We start from the raw sequence: 24,140 nt of genomic DNA, 5'->3' as shown, positions 1-24,140 counted from the left end.
GTGAAGTCTGAGGTCTAATATTTGCAACACTTTTGAAGTTCACTCTTTATTATTAGAAGTCATGCATTTCTTGTTGTTAAAAATAATAACAAAAGGAAAACATTATAAATGTCTGTAATGAGCCTGGGACAGTAACATGTCCGCCTGCTGACCCAGAAGAGAAAGCGCCCTCTATGACCCCTTGGTGGGCAGGTCCAGCCACACCTAGCCCCGCCTACAGGAAGCCAGAGGATGGGTCTGGGACTATAAGAGCCATGGGCTCAGTCACAGCTAGGCAGCTGAGCTGAGCAGATGCCTGGTCCCAGCTCTCGCAGCGAAGGCCTTGGCTGCACTGCCCCGGCCAGAGAACTGGGTTGAGATGCCTAAACTCCTGCCAAGCCTGGGCCTGGACTGCGGAGACACCAGCCATCACGTGAAGCCACATTGACCCCACTGGGATCCTCTCCAGGCACCAATGACTAGGCCGGCCCACCTGGAGCCCTGCCTGTATTGGAGCCTATGGACACCCTGCCAGCTGCGCTGTCACCTGAGAACCCACCAGAGCATCGCCAGAATCGGGTAGGCCCTCAAGGGTGGTTGGAAAGTGGCCCAGGGATAGCCAGCCTCGGGGCAGCTGAGGACATGGAGGTTGGGTGGGCAGAGCATTGCCACCTGGACCCCTGCTGACCCTTGACCTCGTTGGCATGTAACGGACTGGATCCCCGCCAACCTAGTGGCTGCAAGGCCACCACGATCAGAGCCCTGGGCTGGCACATGGTGGAGTAGGGAGGGCCTGGGTCCCCCTCCTGCCACCCCTCTCTCTGGGTGGCAGGTTCCCCCTGTGGGACAAAAAACCCCTGCACTTGTCAGCTGTCCTGAAGTGAGGAGACCCAACCCCCTGCCCAGCTGGGACCCAGACAGAGCTTTAACTGGTGATAGACACTTGTCACCCTGACCCAGGGCTGCATCTTAAATTGTTAACTGTGGACTATTTGTATTAACCCCTTGTCTGTCCGCCTGCCCTGGCCCCAGGCTGGGCCTCACAAACTGTCATTCGGCCAATGACGAGGCCCAGGTGTGCCTCACGGATTTGTGGGCACTCTAGGGAGTCAGCTGTGCCCCACCCGCTGACGAGGGATTCTTTACAATGTCCTTTCCGCTTTGTCAGTGCGTTACTCTCTAAGGGCACGTCTACACAGCAACATTATTTCGAAATAACGAGTGTTATTTCAAAATAATGTCAAAATACTGTCCAGCTGGAGGACTTCTTACTCCGACTCCTGTAACGCTCCTTGTATGAGAAGTCAGATGAAGAGTGCTCTATTTTGAAATAAGTGCCGTGTAGATGCTCCCAATTTCTAAATAAGCCATTTCAAAATAAGCTACATAATTGACGTACCTCAATTTGCGTAGCTTATTTCAAGTTAAGCCCTGCTGTGTAGATACACCCTAAATGAATGTAATTTAATTAGCTGATTCTGATTTTTAGACTCTGGTTTTTGACAACAGGCTGAACCAAAAGGGAGAGCAAATCTAGTGTGCTGTGTTTATCACTTTTATATCACCAAGTGAACACAGAATTCAGCATGGAAAATCTCATTGCAAGGACCTTTCCTTAGGTTGTTGCACTTTCTGTACCATTCATTTAACAGATCATTTCCACAATGTTGAAATAAAGTTAATAGTCATTGAAATTTTCTAGGTTAACCTCCCTCTGAAAATGGATTTTTTTTTTAAGTTTTCAGTAACCCAATTTTTGTTTTTTTTTAGCTGAAAAAGTCCAGTTTTGAACAAAATAAATGTGGGAAAATGTAAAAACTTTTAAAAATATTCAAGTTTGTCAGTTCATATGTGGAATAAAAATATTTCCTGTCCAAATTTAAATAAAGTGCACCTTTCCACTGAAAAGGTTGTCCCTCTAAAAATAAGTTAAAAATCTGCTTGGTATAATGCAGCATGGTCTCATTTTTCAGTTCGTTTGTGTAATCCTCCAAGGCCAACATGGTGTATATATAACTGATTACGTCAAGCTATTCACAGTGAAGTTTCCAGGTAATTTTTGAAATATAAAACATTGTTTTCCGTCCTCCATGTGTTCATCCATTTTACAATCAGTTTTCTTTTTTGTATGAGAAAATAATCAGATCACATTGTTGGTGAAATTAGTTTCTCCATAAATAACCCTGAATCTCAGTAAATGTACCAAGTAAAGTCTCATGAGGTAGGTTGTGCCCTATTTACTACCTTCTTCAGCGTACAGCTGAAGGTTGTATGATGTGATATTGAAAGACGTTGAATGTTTTTTCTTCCCACTAGCATTTATAGTAGTTGAAGTTTCTCAGCACATTGGAGGACTGAACCCTTAAGAAGAACTTTGGATGGAGGGATTTATTCCCTTTCTCTGAATTGGGATAATTAAATTTTATATGGATTTGTAAGCACTTTGTGTGCAGATATTGATCTTTTTGTGTTTGTATGGTCCCTAGCGTAACAGTTCTGAGGATTCTAGAGTCTATAGGAATATAAATAAGTCAAACAGTACACACGGGTAAAATCTTACTACCAGGTAAAAGGGCCAGAATGGCCCTAACACCCCCAAATCTGGATGGTGGAGAATTTCGCTACTACAAAACATGAGGAAAACAATTACAGGTAATCCCTGGCATCAGGGCATGGTTGAGAGTGAGAGTCACACAGCAGTGTTATTTCAGAATAACTGATGTTATTCCGAAATAACAAAGAGCGCATCTACACTATAAGCCTTTATTTTGAAATAATGTTAAGCTGGAGAACTTCTTACTCTGACTCATGGTATGAGGAGTAAGGGAAGTTGGAAGAAGAATGTTCTTTCTTTGACTTCCTGCTGTGTAGACAGTGCCAAAAGCTGAATTAATCTATTTTGACTTAAGCTACTCAATGGACGTAGCTGAAGCTGTATAGTTTAATTTGACTTTAGCCCTGCTGTGTAGATGTAACTCGTGGGGCTACAGCATATAACACTGAAGTGATTCTGGGCAGCACCAAGGCCCTCTGGGCATTCCCAAGAAGCAGCGGTAATTTAGACAGGCCCCCAGAGCTGTCTAAATTAAGCTTGGCATTGCATAGGCCAGGATTATGCGCTCCCCTTCCCCTGAGCTGTGAACTCTGCATTGTGTCACTTACAGGAACTACACAGAATCTCACCTGAGATGTTTTATTGTAGATGTTGACTTTCATCCTCTGAGAAATACATTTCAAAGCATCACAATGTGATCCTAGAACCCTTAGGTGACATATCCCTTCCTCACAGGAGCTGTTCTTCTGAAATCAGCAAGACAACTCCTGTGAGCAAAGGTTTGTAGGCTCAGACTTTACTCTAGTAACACACTTCAAAGAGGATCCTGGAAACAGATTGTGTAAAGCTTGTTAAATAAATGTAATTGCAAACAGTTGCCACAAGCAGCTACTGTTTTAGTTGGCACTCACCAATGCTGCATCTTTTTTGCATCCCACATTCATAGTAGGGTTCTGGTGCATGTGCTTTCATCTCAGAAGTTGTCAGAGACTGAGATCATAAATAAAAACATGGGGACAACATGTGCATCAGAGTTGAAGGTCATTAGCCTGAGCTCAAAAACAAGAGAATCATGCTGATGGCTGATCAGAATCTAGGGAGAAAATTTGCAAACTCTTTAGGATTTCCATCCCAACTCTGTCTCTGTCTCTCTCTCCCTCCCCCAGCCCTCTTTTTGTGCCTACATTTAATGGCAGAGGTCCCTCTAAGGCAGAGAGAAGGTCATTAAAATATTCATTAGCATATTAAACTTGAAATGTGCTGGTCTAAGTTTTGTCCAAAAATCACTGAAATTTACAGGATGCACAGTGGGAGCCCAGTTCTTTTCAGCTGATCATTTTACCCTGTTAGTTAAGGAGAGGAAAAACTATCTTATGTGTCTGAATAACAGAAAGAATATGCAGTAAATATGTAGCTGTGGCACATCCCAGGCTTGCACAGTAATTTCACTGTCCTTGCAAATTGATGGAACGTCAGATAGGGTGTTTCTAGATTTCACCTCTCTGTCGACAGAGATGTAGATTAGGCACGTCAAAATTGCTAATGAAGCAGGGATTTAAATATCCTATGCTTCATTAGCATAAACATGGCCACCGCTTTTTTTGAAACAGAGCTTTTTCGAAAAAAACCCAAAAAACGGCAGTCTAGACGCGTATCTGTCAAAAATAAACCCTTTTTTGACAGATCCTGTAAACCTCATTTCTTGAGGAATACAGGATCTGTTGAAAAGGGTTTATTTTTGACAGTTCCCCATCTAGACTGCCATTTTTTTTGAAAAAGCTCTGTTTCTAAAAAAGCAGTGGCCATGTTTATGCTAATGAAGCACAGGATATTTAAATCCCTGCTTCATTAGCAATTTCGATATGCTTGATTTGCATCCCTCTGTCGACAGAGGGATTCAGTCTAGATATAGCCATAGTGACAGATATTCAAGGGTGCTGTAATTAAGGGTGCAGGGGTGCAGAAGCAACCCCTGGCTTGAAATGGCTTCTGTTATATAGAGGATTTAATTGATCCACAGCAGATACCCCATTAGCTGAATTGTTCTGATGTGATGACCAGCGACATAACACTCAACAACTGTTACATATAAGGCTGAATTTTGAAAGCTTCAGCTCCTTTTTTTCTGTTATTTGGACATTTAAGTGGTATTCATTTCACCTGCAAATCATTGTAAGTGCACAAATATGGCAACATTTCTTCATAACAACTAATTAGAAGGAAGGTCATGTTGAATCTCTTCTGATAACCAGGCTCTGAGGCTTGGTCTACATTTAAAATTTAGGTCCACATTGCTACAGCACTCAGGAGTGTTAAAAATCCCGCCCTAGCTATGCCCACCCAACCCCCCAGAGTAGACTTAGCTAGATCACTAGAGAACTGTCGACATAGTTACTGTCTCTTGGAAATGTGATATTTCCAGGGACAGATTTTCAGTTAGGCACATGTCTAATGGCACCGGTGGTCTAAGTGCACCTAAAAGTTGAGTGGCTTAAAAGTTTCATTTCTCTTTTATGGAAAACATGAATGTCAATGGTAGACACATGGAATGCTGAAGATGCTGTGTCTAGAGGCATGTAAAATATAAATCCAGCCCAGCAAGGCCAGTCCTAACCAACTGGTGGCTCTGGGCCCAAAAAAAAAAAAAAAAAAAGCTGGGGAAAATTTGTCAAGGAAAAAAAAAAGAAAAGAAAAAAGTCTCAGAGTAACCAGGAAAACCTGGGGGGAGGATTTGGGAGGTCTGGCCGAAATGTGGTCGCGTCTTCTAAGACCGGCTCTGTCGGCGGCCCCTTGAAAATGGCGGTCCCGGCTCTGTCGCCTGCCCCTAAGATCGGCTCTGCAGCCCAGGATATTCCTGTGTCAACAGAGAAACCTCATCTGTCTCTCTAGGCTGTGTGTGTGGTAAGGAGTTATGGCAGCATAGCTATAGCACTGTAGCTCTTTTGCTGCAGTCCCCATAGTGTAGATATAGTCTTAATGTTTAAACCAGTGTCTGAATGGTTTGCATTCAGAAGCCTATAATATCATGACTAGAACTGTTTTTTTTGTTTCTATATTCAGAAGAGACCGTCTTTGAAAAATGCATATGTAAATAGATCTCTTTGCCTGAGGATCAAATAAAATAGTACAGTAACAACATAACTATTAGAAATATTTATTATCTTGACCATAAAATCCTCACCTGAGTCTCATGCACTCATCATCACCCATCTCCTTAACAATAAAGGAGAAAAGAGGGGCTTTTCAGTGCACCTTAAAGACCTTGAGAAGTTGTGAATCAAAGGGAAAAATAAATGCCAAAGGCTCGGTCCCTAACGTAGGACAAAATCATGAAATGACTATTTCTATTTATTTTGGTTGACTTTTTAAAAACATCACTCAATAGGTGCCAATTTCAAGTGCCTTGGTTATCTGCAACCACTGCACTTCATTAATGTATTGGCAAATCTCCCAGAGGAGATAGTCGTGAAGCTGTCTGTCTCCTTTAGGAACACAATATGGAGTGTTGTTATCTGGGCAAAACATCAAAGTGAATCTCTCCTGTGTACCCAGTATATGGCTGAAGAGATTTAGATTTTACATGAAGAAGAAATCAGAATAGTTTAAAAGATAATGAGATTTTCAGGGCTGCTGCTCTTATCACCAACTTTCTTAAACCTTCCCTTATCTAAACCACCTTCTCGTGTCTTGTCTTGCTTTGTTTTTTTTCTCTCCAAAGATGAAACTCACCTCTGTGCAGAAGGTCATCTGAGATGTATGCACCCTCACAGTAGGAATTTGTGACAACTGGCAGAACACGCAGAGACTCAAAGGTGCCATTTTGGGTGCGTGGGTGGCGGGAGGGAGAGAGGCAGCAGCCATGTGCTCCAGGATGTGGCTAGCTTTTCATCCTGTTCTTTGAATGCTAAGGGAGTGAGGGAAAGTGTGTGCCTTCCGTACATGCCTCTCACACCTAGCTGAAGAGAGCTCACCAGCCAGGTGTGAGAGGACTGAATGGAAGGCAAGCACTTTTCCCTCGCTCCCTTAGTGTCCCAGGAATGGGATGAAAAGCTAGCTGCGTCCCAGACCACATGGCTGCTGCTCCCACTACGTACCCGAAATGGTGCCTGCACAAAGACTATGGAATGTTTTATAGGGTTGGATAATTTCAGAATAATTTACCAAAGGGCAGCACGTAAGGTCAGCCACTAACCCCGTAGTCATCATACTTGTTGTGAAACATATATATGTATGTATAATATTTAAGTAGTTATGTATCTGTATTTAAACTTATGTTCTTAAATCTTGGTGTTAAGGTAGGTCACCAGGAGATCACATGCCTCAGACATGTTCCTTTCAGGCAGGAACTAACAGATGCTTATCTGCCTGTCTGACCATACATGTATTGTCTGCTTCATAACGAAGGCCTATTTGCATACTGAACCAGGCAAGGTTGAGAGAGTGTAAAATCTAAAAGAAAGCATGCACACAGGAAACAGGAGTGCTGCAGCATCCCCAGTTTTTGCACCCAGCATCCCTGTACCCAGGGGCCAGCCCCACTGCCAGCTCTGCTAGCCCTGGATCCTGGCCTCTGGGTAGCCCCTGTTTGCTCACCATCCTCCTAGGGTCCCATTGCCTGCTGTCCTCGAGGTCCAGGCCACCAGCCCTGGAGGCTCCACTGCTTTTTGGGGTCCTGCTGCCAGCCTGGGGCTCTCCAGCCATCTCCAGCGGTGGCTAGGTTGCCAACTCTCCTGGACCAGAAGGACCATTTGTGGCAATGGCGTCTGGTCTGGGAGAGTTGAGAACTCTAGGTGTGACCCCTCGCCTGGGCAGGTGAGGGACATGAACAGATGGTGGGAGGGGGAGCACAGCCCAGCACACCCACCCCAAATATAGTTCCAGTGCCACTGAAAGAAAGAAAACAAACAAAGAGAAACAAACCAGTTGGGGAAGAAGGGAGGTTTCTGTTTATGCATGAAGTTGGATGGTGCATGTACATCTTGGGGGGGGGGGGGGGGGAGGGAGGGGGCAAAGGACCACATTAGGTCTTTCATCCAGGAGGCATGCTGACAAGGTACTTGTATTATGAAAGGACACTCACAGTCAAGCCTGGCTGAAAAGATTTTGGGTGAGTCATCCTCTGCAATACATGAGAGTAGGGCCATGTGGAGGGTTTTGTTTGACCACTTTTAGGGGGGTGTAGTAAACACACACACATGAAAGGTTCATTATTCCTCATGCCCCTCAGCTTGCTTGGGACAGCTCTGGCTGGGGCATCCAGCAGCGAGGAGGCAGAGGTTCCCCTGGAAGTGGCACACTCCGACTCTCCATGTCCCTGCAGCCTGAGGAGGGAGGAAGCAGTAGCGAGCAGCAGAGCATCTTCTCCTCCCACCCTTACATCTACCCCTGCTCCTTCCCTGCTACTGATGTCCTGGCACTGCTGCCAGACTGTCTGCTGAGATGAATTAGGGGTTGGAGGCAGAGGACATGGACTCAACTTATCAGAGAAAGAGAAGCAGCAGCTGTACGGCTAGGGGAGGAGCTCACCTGGCAGTCAGCTGTCCTGCTGCTTCCTCCATCCCTCCGCTTCAGGGACATAGAGATGACAACTGCTTCTCCCCACCCCTGCCATGCTTAACCCTGTATGTAAGTGTCTTGAAAGTTAAGTACAGAGTCTAGATTGTGTAACCCACACACCTTCTGGGTGTGACCTACTGTCCCATCTAATGGCACTGAGATCACTTACAAAGAGAATAATGAGTCTTCTGAACAGCCTTAGCTGAGAGCTGGCTGGCTTTTAGCTCATAAGGTAGAGGCTTATGCACTAAGCTCCAGAGTTCCCTAGTTTGGTCCTGCCTGTTGATTTTACAAACGGACGTTATGATTTTATATGTAACCATTGTTTCCAATACTTATGTGTTATTATTTGAATCTTTGTGCTTTGTTATATAAATGAATACTTGACTTTACTATAAACATACCAGAGTGCTGTGTGTTGAGCGGAGTGGTGATCTAGGCTAGAACTGATAATCTGGGGTTTACAGCTTCTTTGGGAGCAGCAAATCCATAAATACTGGCTACGTCTACACTGGCCCCTTTTTTGAAAGGGGCATGCTAATTTTCAACTTCAGAATAGGGAAATCCGTGGGGGATATTTAAATATCCCCCGCGGGATTTAAATAAAGATGTCTGCCGCTTTTTTCCGGCTTGGGGAAAAGCTGGAAAAAAGCGTCTAGACTGGCGCGATCCTCCGGAATAAAGCCCTTTTCCGGAGGATCTCTTATTCGTACTTTCAAGTACGGAGGATCTTTTATTCGTACTTCTCCATCAGACACCTGCCCTCATTGCCACTAATTACATTTTCAGACAAGCACCTTTATGTTTTCTCTCATGTTGCTAGCCCTCTGCAATGCACGGGAAGAGTTACTCATAAACATCAATGGCAACTTGTAATTTTCCTGGCTCATGAGGCACAAGTCACAAAACAGTCATTTCCACCCCTTACCAATGCATTAATTAATAACTATTATGATAAGATTATTTTTCAATGCATGGAAAAGAATCCAAATTAATCAATTAGGTTAGAGACAAAGAAGAAGAAGAAAAGTAATTGTAAAGTAAGCAAACAAAAAAGTCACACCACTATATATTAACTTAACTATTAGGCCAATTTACATTAAATTATATATTAACTTAACTATTAGGCCAATTTACAATTGACATTGTACAGGAAATTTCATATGCCTCCGCTTAGAGCATTTTCATGCATTCAAATAATAGACTGCAGTTGCTATGTAACTATACCCCTCATCAATTAAAAAATAAAAGGCGATGCTGTCATTTAAACACAAAAATGACGAAGTTGGAAATATAGAAATCAGAAGCAATTTGGAAATTTAAACCTCAGAATCACATATAATTTAGCGGAATAGTCACAAGAAAGACACAGAAACAATATCAAAATATTATTAAAACAAACAAGGCAGTTTGTCATGTCCTGGCAAGAAATTGTATGCATTGTTGTTGTAGCGTTGTCAGTCTCTAGTATTCTGGAACTGACACAGCTATAGCCGCATTGCTTGTCCGGCTAATGGTAAGAAACTGATAAGTTTACATTCATTAAAGGAGATATTGGCTTGCCTTATTTATAGTGCAGATCAATCAGTCCTTCTGTCTTTAAAGCAAAGCATGCCATAATATCATTATACTAGATCAGTTGCTTTTCCAGGAAAGACCACAGTTATTTTCCAGTGAACGGTGTTGGTGGCCCTGATCAAGTATGCCCTGATATTTTTAAGGCAAGAAAAACATCTACTGTTGTTGGCATAGTGGCATCTAAGTACCTTGCAGAGCCCAGTTTCATTAACTGCAACATGTTGCTAAAAGAATGCTTCTGAGACTGCTTGTCTTTGGTGATGCATGAAGCTTGTGCTTGAGATGACCTAAATACCTGTGTCAGAGCTGGAGAGTGAGAAAAAGGCTTCTTTAGGGAACTGTTTGCTGAAAATTGGAAATCTTGATGTATATGACAGCTCAAAAAGTGGAGGGCAAACCTGAGAGAACTGCTCAAACAGTATTATCAGTGATTTTACTGTCTAGCTGTAAGTACATTTTCTGATCATCTTCAGGAAGGTCTGTCTTCCAGGTCCAAGCCCAGCTTATAGCCTTCTGGAGGTGAATGTAAGTCAGCAAGGGAGCGGCTGCAGAAGTAAACACCTCTTTGAGTGCTCTTCTTTAAACAGTCCAGCAGTTTACTGGATTTGCTTGTGTGTAAAAACATGTGAGAAGCTGTACAAGGATGAGAAAAAGCCATGCATTTCTTCAATACACTGTGCCCCTTGTTGGAAAATTAGATTTAGTCTGTGACAAAATAGAGTACAAACAGAGCTTGAGGAGTCTCTTTTGTAATTAGGACTTTCACCCATTCCAGCTCACTCACCACTACTGCAGCACAATCATGCAACTGAGACACACATTTTCCTTTGTAGTCATATTTTCTTATAAATCCACAATTTGCTTCAAAGCGATTTTCAGTCTGTGCTAGCATCTTTAAAACCTATGAACCTCTCTTGTATTTGCCTTTTTCTTGACTATGTAGCAAGACTGCCTGGTCATTGCTCTATCTACCTGGTAAGTGAAAAAGCTGCATTCTTCAATTTCACAGTCACCATAGGAAGTTATTTCTTCAGTCACATATTCAATCAATTTGTTTTGATATGTCTTGGACTGGCAGAAAAATGAGTATTCTTTTCCATTTTATCAACCTTCAACCCCTCGTTGTGATGAAAAAGAAATCAAAAGGTCCCTGAAATCACCATGGTTGACAGATTCCTCCGTGTCACCGTGGCCATGGAATGTAAGTTCTTGATGAGAGAAAACAACTGGAATATCAATTAGTCACTTCAAAATCTCTGTGTTCTTGACTTTCTCATTGTGCTCTAAGATCAAGGCGCCTTTGCTCACTAAGCCTGTATGAGGGCTTTCCTGATCTAAGAGTTTCAAGGAAAAATCATTTTTAGGTACTCTTCTGACGAGCTGTGTGTTGACATTCTTTGTGGCAGATTTTTCCAGTAACAGTAAATTTTATTGACCCACATGATGATTTGAGTTGAAAGAGAAAGCAGAGCCAACAATGTAATTTGTTACTCTCAACACTGCCTGTTAGCCAATTAATGATTCCTGTGTGCTGTTGCTCCAATGTTTCAGCACTCACTTTTGATCAGTCAGGGCCTTGTGCAGAATCTGCTCAGACTGCCGGAGCAGTCAGTTCACCCCTCTTGTCTGAGTCTCTACAGTCCTAGTCTGGAGGCAAGGATGCTAATTGTCTTTCCCACTGGTGTATGGACTTTTTATGTTTGGTAGGGATTGTTCAGTTCTTGTCACCAATGGGCTTGGGACCCCACTTAAGTCTCTGTTAAAGGATAGGTACGGGAGCCTAGGCCATCCACTCCACCATATTCCAGCTCAGAGCCTGTAACTCAGAGGCAGAATCTGCCATTGGCAATTCTGCTGTTCCCTGAGCTCCTTCCTACCTCCTTTGGTTTTATAGGATTCTGCAAGACTTTTGATGAGTTAGTAGGCTGGTTTCCCAAGGTTCCTTGACCAGATCTAATAAACCCCGGGGAAGAAGCCAGCAGACACCTAGGCTATGTCTACACTCGCGGCTTCTTGCGCGAGTAATATGCAAATGAGGCTAAGCATGGAATATCACAGAGCCTCATTTGCATACCTAATGAGCCACCATTTTTTTCAGAAGAGGCTCTTGTGCAAGAAGGAGCATCTACATTGTCCCTTCTTGTGCAAGAAAAACCCTCTTGCTCAATGCTGTTTTTCCTGAAAAGTAATAGGTGTAACGGCATTGCGCAGGAGGGTTTTTCTTGCACAAGAAGGGGCAGTGTAGACTCTCCTTCTTGCGCAAGAGCCACTTCTGAAAAAAATAGTGGCTCATTAGGTATGCAAATGAGGCTCAGCGATATTCCATGCTTTGCCTCATTTGCATATTACTCGCGCAAAAAGCCGCGAGTGTAGACATAGCCTTAGTGTATTTCTCATGCCACTAATAAAAAATAGAACAGAAACTGATTCCAGTCTCTGGCTTCTGCTCTACAAACTATTCAGCATTGACTTAAGGGTTTCATTAAACTGTTTTACTCATCCCTTGGTTACAGAATACTCTACCACTGTCTAGAGCAGTTGCACTTTTAAGAGGGGACCAGACCTGCTGAAACACCTGGGATATAAAGTTTGTCAGTATCTGAAGGGAAGCTTTCCCTGGAAAAAGTCTGCAGTAATTCCAATGTTAGGGTGGGAAGTGAAGGTGTTCCACAAGAGAATAGGCTCTGCATGACATAGTTGACTAGCACTAAAATAAATTTGTGCCCCCAGACTGTAATGGGTCCTACAATGTCAATCTCCACACATTGAATGCGATTGTTTAAGGTGGAGGGGAATGAAGGGAACACAGCCTCATCCCTCAGCCTGGGCAGAACAGACAAAAGCTTGCTACTTTCTGAAATACATTTGTTGGGATTTGTTCCAAGAACTTTTCCACTTGGCTTATCCAGTTCTGGTAGAATACTTCACCTAGTTCTCTGGGCTCTAAGGCTATATCTACACTGCAGCGTTATTTTGGGATACCAGAGTATCCCAAATAGCTATCCCGTGTCTTCACAGCAAGCCCGTTATTTCAAAATGTAACAGGCTTGCTGTTCCAATGTCCCTGTAAATCTCATTCCACGAGGAGTAAGGGCTATTTCGGAATAGAGTGTTATTTTGAAATTAAACTATTGCAAAATAAGATTGAAATAAAAGATGCAATTTGCATAGCTCAAATTGTGTATCTTATTTGGAGCTATGGTGCAGTGTAGACATAGCTGGAAACACTCAGTTCAGCTCTGATTCAGGTTCATTTATTTGTCATAGCAAAATTATGCCTAATAGATCAGACAAAAGCATAGGGAATGAGTGTAAGGCTTTCCACACAGCCAAAATCACACAGAGAATTTCTTCCTTTATATATATTTACACATTACATTGCATTTACTATACATTACACCACTATACATGTCCACCATTTTTGGACTGGCTTGGTTACAATCCCTGTACAGCATGCTCTGTCCATGTGTTGTATACTGGGACCTGATCTTTACATTCCAGGTTTCTCTTGTTCATAGTCCCAAGCATCAAGGTGTTGCTGTTTATCTTAGCTAGAGCAGGCATCCTGACTTTGGCATACTTTTTGTCAAAAGAATTGGGCCAGTAGTTTTTCAAGTCTTTGCATTACCAAGATGTGAATGGCATATCCTGAACTGTCTTCCCCATTGATTGCAGCCACCTGATTGACACATTCTTGGAGAGGTTGATCCTTGTGCTGAGCAGAGGTGAGATCAAAGATGTCATCTATAGAATGGTAGTCCAGGGTGGATGGGGTCTTCTCATTCATGGGTGAAGGTTCATCCAGAGCCTTTCAGGAGTCCTCTTTCTGGGACAGACCATCTGAAGAGCCTGGGGGTGCACCCCCATATGCCTAAGATTGGGATACTCAGAGCTAGTTGCTTTGATTAGAAGATCATGGGAGAGCCCCAGCAGGGAACACCCTTGCAGTGCACTCAGTGGACTTTCTGCAAACAGCCTGGCTATCTTGACGGAGAACTGCTGATTCTATTCCTGTTTGCAGGCCCCACCCTTAATGAAGCCTTCTCCACCAGCTTCAGAACAGCATGGTGGACTTCCTGCACTCCCTCATCGGTGCTGAAATGGTAACTATTTCTTTGCAGTTGCTAAAGATGCTACTACCACTTTGTCACAGAGGCAGTAGAAACAACAGCTGCAATAACACCAATTTGTGGTTTTGGCTGAACACAATGAGATAAGAAAAAAATGGAGCAACAACTATTTCCAAAATGCTTGAAATGTGAATATTTTAACATTGTTTTGTAAAGGTTAGTTAAGTTTTCATACTTTAAAAAAATATTAAAGTGCTAACATTTGGACTATTTTTGAGTAAATATGTTTTAATTACAAAATGTGAATTGACCACTTTTTTTTTTTGCAAATTATTGTTTTTTTTAAATGAAAACAAGAAATGTTGATGGGCAAGTAGAAAAATGTTTGAAATTAAATTGTGAAATGGCATTGATCTTTAAGAAAAACTGCATTGTCTCCCAAGTGTTTGTTGGGCAATCGAGAGGGGCTCAGTAAATAAATCCAAAGAAAAAAAATTAAAGCCTGAAACTCTCGTTCTCTCTCAGTTAACTAGGTTTCATTCCCATAATATTAGGATAATTATTTGTGAAGGGTGTAAGCTCTTTCAGGCAGAGGTTGTCTTTCATTATGGAATTGTACAAAACCTAGTGCAATGGGACTCCAGCCTTGGTGGGTCCCTTTGGCACTATTGTGATACTACTGCTAATATGATTAATATTAGTCGGCCAAAAGGGGTCACCAGGGAACAGCACGGTGAGCGGCAAACCTCCGCTGCTTTGCAAGGAGGCAGAGGAAGTCCCGGGCAGCTGCGCGAGGCTTCCTCTGCCTCCTTACAAAGTGGCGGAGGTTTGCCGCTCACCACACAATTCCTGGGTGACCCCCTCTGGTCAGATGCCTTGTGTCCGGCTAGAGGGGGTCACTGAGGAACGGCGCTGCGAGCGGCAAACCTCTGCCGCTTTGCAGGGAGGCATGGGAAGCCTCGCGCAGCTGCTGGCCACTGGCTGGCCCTATGGGAAATCGTGTTATTGTGGGAATGGGGTTGTGTTTGAAAAATGTTCCCTTAAAAAACAATCGTGCTATCGTGAAAATGTGTTAAGTGGGCACGTGTTAAGTGAGGAATTACTGTATTATATAGAATGAGAAAAGTTTCCTCAAGCAGGAATGTTTGTTAAATTTTTCTACTGAGCATTAGTGAATCTTTGCATATCCTTACAACACAAGGGACAACTGCTTGGTCTAAGCAGTGTCTTCATTCAAAGCCTTAATGCCAGGGTGAGGTGCTGTTGGCCATTTAGAATGGCAGACTGTGAACAGCTGACCTAACATCTTCATTCAGAATAGTCAGAGATTGGCTTTTTCTGTCTCGAAAGCAGGTATAAAATATGACCCTGAGTTCACGCCCTGTGTGTTGATACTGTATGGGTTGTGTGTATCTGATCTGACTGTTCAGCTTGGTAGGGCAGGAACTTTCCCCCATCTTTATTTGTACAGCTTTTAGATCTTTGTCAGCAATTAGAAAATAAACAATAACCATTAAAAAGCCCAGCGCAATAGTACATTTTCTACAGAACATTTTCTTCAAGCCCCTCTCTCAATGGAAATGATAAAAATCCCTATAAAATATCCATTTTTAGTACACGAACAGGGTCATTTTATGATTTTATTTTCCTAATTTTTTTAAGTTTCGTTGAAAAATTTGATCTGATGGTTTGGGGCCTCATTCTGCCTCCTTAGTTACAGCAAATAGTAAATTTCTTTGTGAAGAGTCCATTGAAATAGATGCAGAGTAAGATGCTCCGGGTATAGTAACCAAGAGGTGTTGATTGCAGCATGTATGACTCAAAGCCAGCTGAAGAAACAACACCAGTGAAGTCACAGCAGCACAGATAGCTGCCCTGGTGAACCTGTCCCCAGGGCCTTGGGGACATATTTGAGCTCCAAGTGTCCATGCTGCCAAAGCTTCCTTGCTCTTGGTATGTGACCTAACTTTGACATAGCTAGAGCAAAGCTAGGTCAGGTCTGTCTTTGCCTGCGGCAGTCATACCTCCCAGTAGCAGCGTGACCATACCTATGGGTACATCTACCTTTGAGCTGCACTGAAGTTTCCATGCTAGTTCCCTGTGAGCTAGTGTGTGAATTATGAGGTAACATGAGGGGCAACTTGGGCTAGTGACTCAGGTATGTACCTGCCCAGAACCCTTTGGCTACATTCCAAGCTGCTAGCTCAAGCTGCTGCACATGGTACTCAGACAACACTGCAGTTAGTTTGGTAGCTCAGACAAGGTTAGTGTGGGTGAACCCATGTGAGCTGGGAAACGCATTTCCTAGCTCAAATGTAGATGTACCGTATATGAAGCGAGCACAGATGGCAGAATCTGGACTTTGATGCTTTGAATATATGTCATGAAGAAGGCCCATAGGGGTATTTTTAGACTTGTGCACAGGGAATTTGTTTTTAGATCCTGCTCAAGTTAAAATAAATTCACCTTGCACCCCTACAAAAGCTCCTTCTCCACTCACGTATGTGAGGCTGACACTCATCAGGGGTATCTCAGCACCTCAGTTGCCATCGCAGGGGTCTTGACCCATCACCAGCTGCACACATTGTTTTCGGGGGTGCTCAAGACAGAGGCCCAAGAGCTGGTGTTTGACTCACTGGGGCTCAGGGCAGAAACTAAGGAGTGTCCCCTGCTTCCTCCGCCTGCCTTACCTACTCCCACATTTCTGAAACCGAATCCCAAATTCTGCTGCATGGGCCTGAAGCCCATGCCCTGCCATGATTGGCTTCCTGCGATGTGGGGCCTTGGACAATTTCCCTGCTTGTTAGCCTCAAGCAGGGCCCTTTTTGACAGAGAGCGGTATCTGAACCTCTAATTAGCTTATTGAGCTACTCTCAGAGGCTACATCTAGACTGCAGGCTTCTTTCAGAAGAAGCTTTTCTGGAAGATATTTCCAAAAAAACTTCTTCCAAAAGAGTGTTCACACTGCCAAAGTGCATCCAAAAAGTGATCTGCTTTTTTGAAAGACAAATGCTTAAATCCGCATTTAAGCTGTGATTACTATGAACCGAGTGGCCACCAGGGCATCTGTGCTTTTTCCTCTTTCCTCTTCTTTTGAAAGAACTCTCTCTTCCCCATCCACACACGCTTTTTTCCGAAAGAGTTCTTTCGGAAAAAGGCTTTTTCCTCATAGAAAGAGGTTTACCAATGTCGGAAAAACCCCTCTGTTCTTTTTATTTTTTTTGGAAAGAACATGATTGCAGTGTGGATGTAAGTGAAGTTTTTTCGGAAAAACTCTATAGTGTAGACATAGCCATAGTAAGGTGCAGTGCAACCTGTGGAGAAAAGCAGGCGCTGTCCTAACTCACTAGCACTGAGGAAAAACTAGAGAGGGAAATCCTCTAATTAAACACATTGAGCATAGTAGCAAATATTTAAGAATTTCAGGTTTTTAATGAATTATTGCCAAACTGATGGGATCTTAAAAGGAAACTACAACAGCTATGAGATCAAGTGTGTGAAAACTGGTTTCACACACTTACACAGTGTCTATAGATGCCAGCTCCTAATTGCCTGGAAAGAGAAACAAAAGTGTATCCTGCCAACAGTGGCTGCTGTCTTGATAATAAACTGTATCAAAATTGAAGCTGAAATGAGATCACCATCATATCTATGTCTGCTCTCCATGTATCTGATGTAGCTTATGCCAGAGAGAAAATGGAAAACACGTGGGCTAAATCCTTCTGCCTTTAGGTTAAATCACATTTATTTCAGCTTTCCCAGCAGATTTAAAGTTAACTCAGCCTGCTCAATTGTAACAAACTTGAAATATAACACACGCAACATTTTGCTTGTTGAGGTCAAACACTTAGACTCATAGGGTGTGTCTACACTGCACCCAGAGCTCAAAATAAGCTATGCAATTTGAGCTACACAGATTGAATAGCTTATTTTGAGTCAGTTTTGAAATTTGACGCTGTCTACACAGCACTCATTTTGAAATAAATCTCTGTTCTGAAACATCCCTTACTCCTTATGGAATGAGGTTTACAGGGACATTGGAATAGTGAGCCTGTTATATTTCAAAATAACAGGCATGCTCAAAAGACACAGAGTAGCTATTTTGGGATACCTCTGGTATCCTGAAATAGCACTGCAATGTAGACGTAGCCATAGGCACGTAGAGCTGGAAGGACCTTAGAAGTCATCGAGTCCAACACCCTGTACACTGGCAGGACCACATAACCTTGACCATCCCTGACAAGTATTTATCCCACTTGTTTGGAAAAACAACATCCAGTAATAGGGAAGTCACAGCCTCCATGGGAAGCCTATTCAAGAGCTGAACTACCTTTATAGTTAGAAAGTTTTCCCTAATATCTAACTTACATCTCCCTTGCTGGAGATTAAACTTGTTACTACTTGTCCTATCATGAGTGGACATGGAAACAATTGATCACTGTCCTCTTTATAACAGCCCTTAACCTATTTGAAGACTGTCATTAGGTCCCCCCGTAACCTTCTTTTCTCAAAATTAAACATGTCCAGTTTTTTAACCTTTATTCACAGCCCAGGTTTTCCAAGCCCATTATCATTGTTGCTGTCCTCTGGACTCTCTAATTTGTCCACATCTTTCCTAAAGTACCCAGAATGGGACACAATACTCCAGATAATACCTTACAAGAGGGCTACGTCTAGACCGGCATGATTTTCCGGAAATGCTTTTAACGGAAAAGTTTTCCGTTAAAAGCATTTTCGGAAAAGAGCGTCTAGATTGGCACGGACGCTCTTCTGCAAAAGCACTTTTTGCAGAAAAGCTTCTGTGGCCAATCTAGATGCGCTTTTGCGCAAAAAAAGCCCCGATCGCCATTTTTGCGATCGGGGCTTTTTTGCACAAAACAAATCTCAGCTGTCTACACTGGCCCTTTTGCGCAAAAGTTTTGTGAAAAAGGAACTTTTGCCCGAACGGGAGCAGCATAATATTTCCGCAAAAAGCACTGATTTCTTACAGTAGGAAGGCAGTGCTTTTATGGAAATTCAAGCAGCCAATGTAGACTGCTGGCAAGTTTTTCCGGAAAAGCGGCTGATTTTTCCGGAAAAACTGGCCAGTCTAGACACAGCCGAGCTGATTATAGAGGGAAAATTACCTCCCGTGTCCAGGCCCACCAGTGGAGGGGGGACAACTGGGGCAGTTGCCTCAAGGCCCAAAACTCGCAGCTGCCAACACTGCAACTGTGCCAGCAGCAGTAGCCAGAACCCCAGGCCCTTTAAATTGTGGCTGGAGCATCGTTCCATGCACTCTATGCTGCTCTCAGGGCTGGAAGGGGGGCAGTGAGAGGGTGTGCTGTGCTCCAGACAGCATAGAGGGCTAGCTGGCCGTCCAATGTCCTGCCCCTTCTGAGAGCACAGAGCTGCTCCCCGCCACCTTGCCCAGAGCCTTGCAGAGGTTGTCAGCGCCTCTGTCCATGTCTTATATATGATGGTCCTGTTAATACACCTGGTGAAGAGACACACCCTCACACTGGGCAGGAAAAGACTAACAAGCTCTTCTGCACTTCAGTGCTAACAAGCCACAACTGAAAGGCTTCTTCATCCTGGAGCAAGAGGAACTTAAAAGTGGAAAGGTATTACAGGGCACAGGAACAAGGCTGCTCCATCCAGAGAGTAAGAGTAACAAAGGCAGTCAAACTGAGGAGAAGACTATCATGGGACCTGCCATTCCTGGAGCCACCTTACCTGTCAGAAAAGTACTATGGCCCAAGAAGAGAGGTGGGAGGTAAACCCCCACAAAGGGGCAATAGATTTTGATGAAGCCAAATATCCAGAGGTTGTCAGAGACTGGTCCTTGTTCCAGCCTCCCTCCTCCACTGTTGCCAACTGAAGTAGAAGAGAGGGTAAATGACAGACATTGGGACCCAAAGCTCTCAAGAGAGCCCTGCCTTCCAAGCACTCCCAGAGTTGTGTCATATTGCTGATTCAAATGCAATTTATAATCCACTATAACTCCCAAAGATGTTTCAGCAGTTTTACCACCCAGCCATTTATTTCTGATTTTGTAGCTCTGCATTTGATCTTTCCTTCCTAAGTGAGGGCATGGAAAAATGAAGCTTGTTGGGACACTTTGCACTTGTCTTTATTGAATTTCATCTTGTTGCATTCAGATGACCACTTCTACAAGTCGTTATGGTCATTTTCCATCCTAATCCAAGCCTCCAAAGGGCTTACAACCCCTCTCAACTTGATGTCACCTGCAAATTTTATAAGGACACTTTCCATTCAGTGATTCAAATCATTAATATAAACATTGAATAATACTGGGCCCGATCACCAGATACATCCTCCCAGTCTGGGAGTGAACCAATTGTAACTACTCTTTGAGTGTGGTCTTTCAACCAGTTGTGCACCTACCGCTTGTTGTTGCTCTCCTCTAGACTCTTTCCAATTTGTCTACTTCTTTCCTAATGCGTGGTACCTGTAATTGGCCACATTTCTCCAGATCAGATAAATCTGGAGGGCTTTAAGGCAACACTTTGAAGATGTAAACCAGTAACGTATGTTACCATGCTCGGAACTGCATTGTTTCATGAAGCTGAATTTTGCTGGGAAGTACTTGTGATTTTTGTGGCCTAGTATTCCAGTAAGCAAACGATTAAACTGCTTGTGTATATTTTGTTGCCACTTGTTATCATAATTTTCAGCAAACAAATAATGATTACTCATCATTCAAAATGTTGCTTTTATGGCACAGAAAACAACACCCAGTCCCTAGGCTGCTTGCCTGTGTGCTTCTTTGGTCCCTGAACAAGTGATTGTGGAATGGCATAGGAATTAGAAAAGTTTCTTTTAATGGGGGAAAGAACAAAGCAGCTCTGCCAAGGAATCTATGGCAAGGCATAAAGATATCTCTGCAGGATTCCCATAAAATCTTGGTGTGCAGCAACACCCTGTTCCACTGTACTACTTAGTTGCACAGGGAAATGTCCAACACACAGATTCACAGCCAGCCTTGACCATTTCTATGTCCTCAACCTACTTTCACACTCCGCAAATCAAAACCACTTACCAGGGATCTCCTTGCCTACAGGTGTGTGACTGCCATACCTGGCTGGACACCTTTGGAGTGGAGAGCAGCTCCTGAATGCATGCACCACCATGCATGAACCAGCCATGAACTCCACATCATTGTATAGCTCCATCTCTCCATCAATGGTTTTGTCTGCTGTGTTAGGTCCACTTTCTGCCTGCTCCAGCCCTGCCAAAGTATCCACAGGGCTCTTTGCAATGGAGATGGGGTCACTGTTAAGGAGAGCATCTACCTCCTTATGGAAATAATAGGTCTTTGACAGAGCATTAGAGCTATGGTTTTGCTTCAACAGTTTCCCTTCTTGCCTTTTAGTACACCTGCCCCAGCTTCTTGACCTTGCTTTACACTACACTGATCATAGCCCTTTTGGCACAAGCCTTGAGAAATTTGCTTGTAAGTATCAAAATTCCTATGGCTGGAGTACAGCCTTCTCTTAATACTGAATGGATCCAGCAGCCCTGCAGTGTTCCTAGTAGGAAAGCATCTGTTGTATGGAGCCACCACTGTCAGCTGGGAAGATGCAAGGTGAGCTCTTCACCCTAAGCAAACAGGAAGTGAAATTTCCAAAATTCCTGGGACTTTAAAGGGGGAAGGGTGGATGGTTGTTTTTCCAGGTCAGGGTAGCAGATTTGGAACTGCTGAACAGAGTAATTAGGATGGGCAATATGGGGCATGTTTTGGAAGTCAATTAAAGCAAGAAAAATCAGCCAAGGTGTCTACACTGTGAAAACTTTTGTACAAAAAAAGCATGTCTCTTGCGGAGAGGTTTTTATTTTGTCATGAAAACTGAAGAGTTTTGTTACCAAAAATGGCACTGCAGTATGTAAACCTTCATTGTTTTGCCACTAACAGCTGCCTTTTGGCAGCAGAAGTCTGTAGTGTAGACAAGGCTTTGGACAGGCAGAATTTCAGGATCTCAATGCAATGATGAGACTATAGTGTAGGGAGAAAGAGTTTCCATATATTAGCAATGGAGAAACCTTTTGGGAAAGGAGCCTCTACTGGAAGGCTCCACCTAAATAAAAATGGAACCAGATTGCTGGCATGTAAAATTAAAAAGGTTGCAATTTTTTTAAACTAACCACAGGGGGGAAACATATGTATGAAAGAGCACATGGTTTGGATAGAGACCTTCCTAAGGGAAGGATCTATTAATGGGGATTCTCTGTATCCTAGTAAAGAGGACAGAAGCTGATAAAGCACAGGTGGAAATGGAAGAGAAACAGTCAAGTGAAAAAGAGTTCCATTCAAATACATCATGTAATGGCAGACAGCTAAAAAGTGACAGATTTTTAAGTGGTTGTATAGAAATGCTAGAAGTCTAAATACTAAAATGGGTAAATGTGAGCATATTAAATGAGGATATTGATATAATGGGCATCACAGAAACTTTGTGGAATGATAATCAATGGGACACAGTAATATCAGGATACAAAATATATAGAAATGACAGAATAGGTCATGCTGTTGAAGGAGTGGCACTATATGTGAAAGAAAGCATAGAAGCTACTGGTTGGTGACCACTGGCCTATATGGATCATTGGTATGGCCCAGTATGGCCGTTCTTATGTTCAGCTTATAGTAATTTTGTCTAGACTGTATTGCTCTAGTTTGTTTATGAGAATGTTATGTGGGACTATGTCAAAAGCCTTACTGAAATCAAGACTGATCACATGCACTGCTTTTCCTCTATCTACTTGATCTACTACAGGGGTGGGCAAAAGGGCCTCCGTGGGCAGGATCCAGCCCACCAAGCGGGTGGATCCAGCCCGCAGAGGCCCTGCTGCTCTCCCGCCCCCAGACCAATTAGGGCCTTGGGGCAGGGGAGAGCCCAAAACCTCCTCCCGCCCTTTTAGGAGCACGTGGCACTTTGAAGTGCTGTGCGCTGCCTGCAAGGTGTGTGTGTGTGAGAGCGGAGGAGGCTTCACGCGCTCCCCCACTCCCAGGCCAATTGGGTTCTAGGGGCGGGGGAGCTGTGTGAAGCTTCCTTCACCCTGCCCTGGGCCTGCAAGGAGCCTGTGGCACTTCAAAGTGCCATGCGCTCCTTGTAGGGTGGGAGGAGTCTTCCCACGCTCCCCCGCCCCCAAGCCCTGACTGACCTGGGGGTGGAGGAGCGTGCCAAGCCTTTTGCTAGCATGGGTGCTTAGTGGGAAGGGGGGGGGCAAATGGGCTCCCCCATCCCCAGACCAATCATGGTTTGGGGGTGGGTAGCCCTGTCCCCTTCCCATTTAGGCCTCACTCCTTCCCATTTAGGCTCCACCCCGTCTGGGGTGGCCCGGGACTACTTCAAAAATTTTTGAAGTGGCCCCCAGGCAAAAATTATTGTCCACCCCTGATCTACTATCTATCCTGTCAAATAAGGAATTTAAGTTGGTTTGACATGTTTTGTTCTTGAGAAATTCATGCTGGCTATTCCTTATAATCCTACCTCTTAGGTGTTTATAAACTGGTTAATAATTTGTTCCAGTAATTTTTCCACATATCAAAGTTTTGCTGAGTGGTCTATAATTCTCCAGGTCCAATTAGTTCCCCTTTTTAAAGATAGGTACTAGGTTTGTCCTTCTTCAGTCCTCTGGGATCTCGCCTATCCTTCATGAGTTCTTGAAGATCTGTTTGATTGCTTCAATTAGCTTCTTAAGTACCCTAAAAAGAAATACATGAGGGCATGATGACTTGACTCCATCTAACTTAGCTAAATATTCTTCAACATGGTGGCATGGAATGATCATTTTAACATGATGATTAGTCTGTAACAGTGACCTGGAAGAGTTTCTAATAGCTAAGTCCTGAGTTTCACTTGCAGCAGTTAATGACAACACTAACACTTGCTATAAAACATGGCAGGAAGCTGTTTTCCTATTCTCCTTCAGGAGTAAGGGGCCCAGCCTGGCTACTATTGGAGTCAATGGCAAAACTCCCATGGACTTCAGAGGAAAGAAGAGTAGACTTATAGTGAGGACATTCTTTGCACTGGGGTGAACACAGAACTAGTTTTTGGCTCTTGCAGCCAGAAGAAGACTGGATGGGGTACTGAGATGCTGTTCTTCAGTCAGGATTCCCCAGAGGAATTTTGTATGTCTCAATTTAGGTCTGCCTGGAATCTGGCTCCTTTTAGGTCATATAGTTGTATGGGATAGATCACTGGAAAAGCTTCCTGCTTTTTATCGACTTTCCCGTACAATGTCCTGAGAGAGCTGCTTTTGAATTCTGTGTCAACGACTCAAAGCATCTTGGCCGATTATTCTCAAAGCCCCTGAGGCCTTTGTCAGTTTGAGGAGAAGTTCTCTTCTTTGGTTCACCTCTGCATCTAAAGAAGTTTGCGTCCTATGATGGTTCCATT

The sequence above is a fragment of the Pelodiscus sinensis genome, chromosome 6 (assembly GCF_049634645.1).
Source record: "Pelodiscus sinensis isolate JC-2024 chromosome 6, ASM4963464v1, whole genome shotgun sequence".
In the NCBI taxonomy this organism is placed as follows: Eukaryota; Metazoa; Chordata; order Testudines; family Trionychidae; genus Pelodiscus; species Pelodiscus sinensis.
This window is presented reverse-complemented; position numbering follows the sequence as displayed.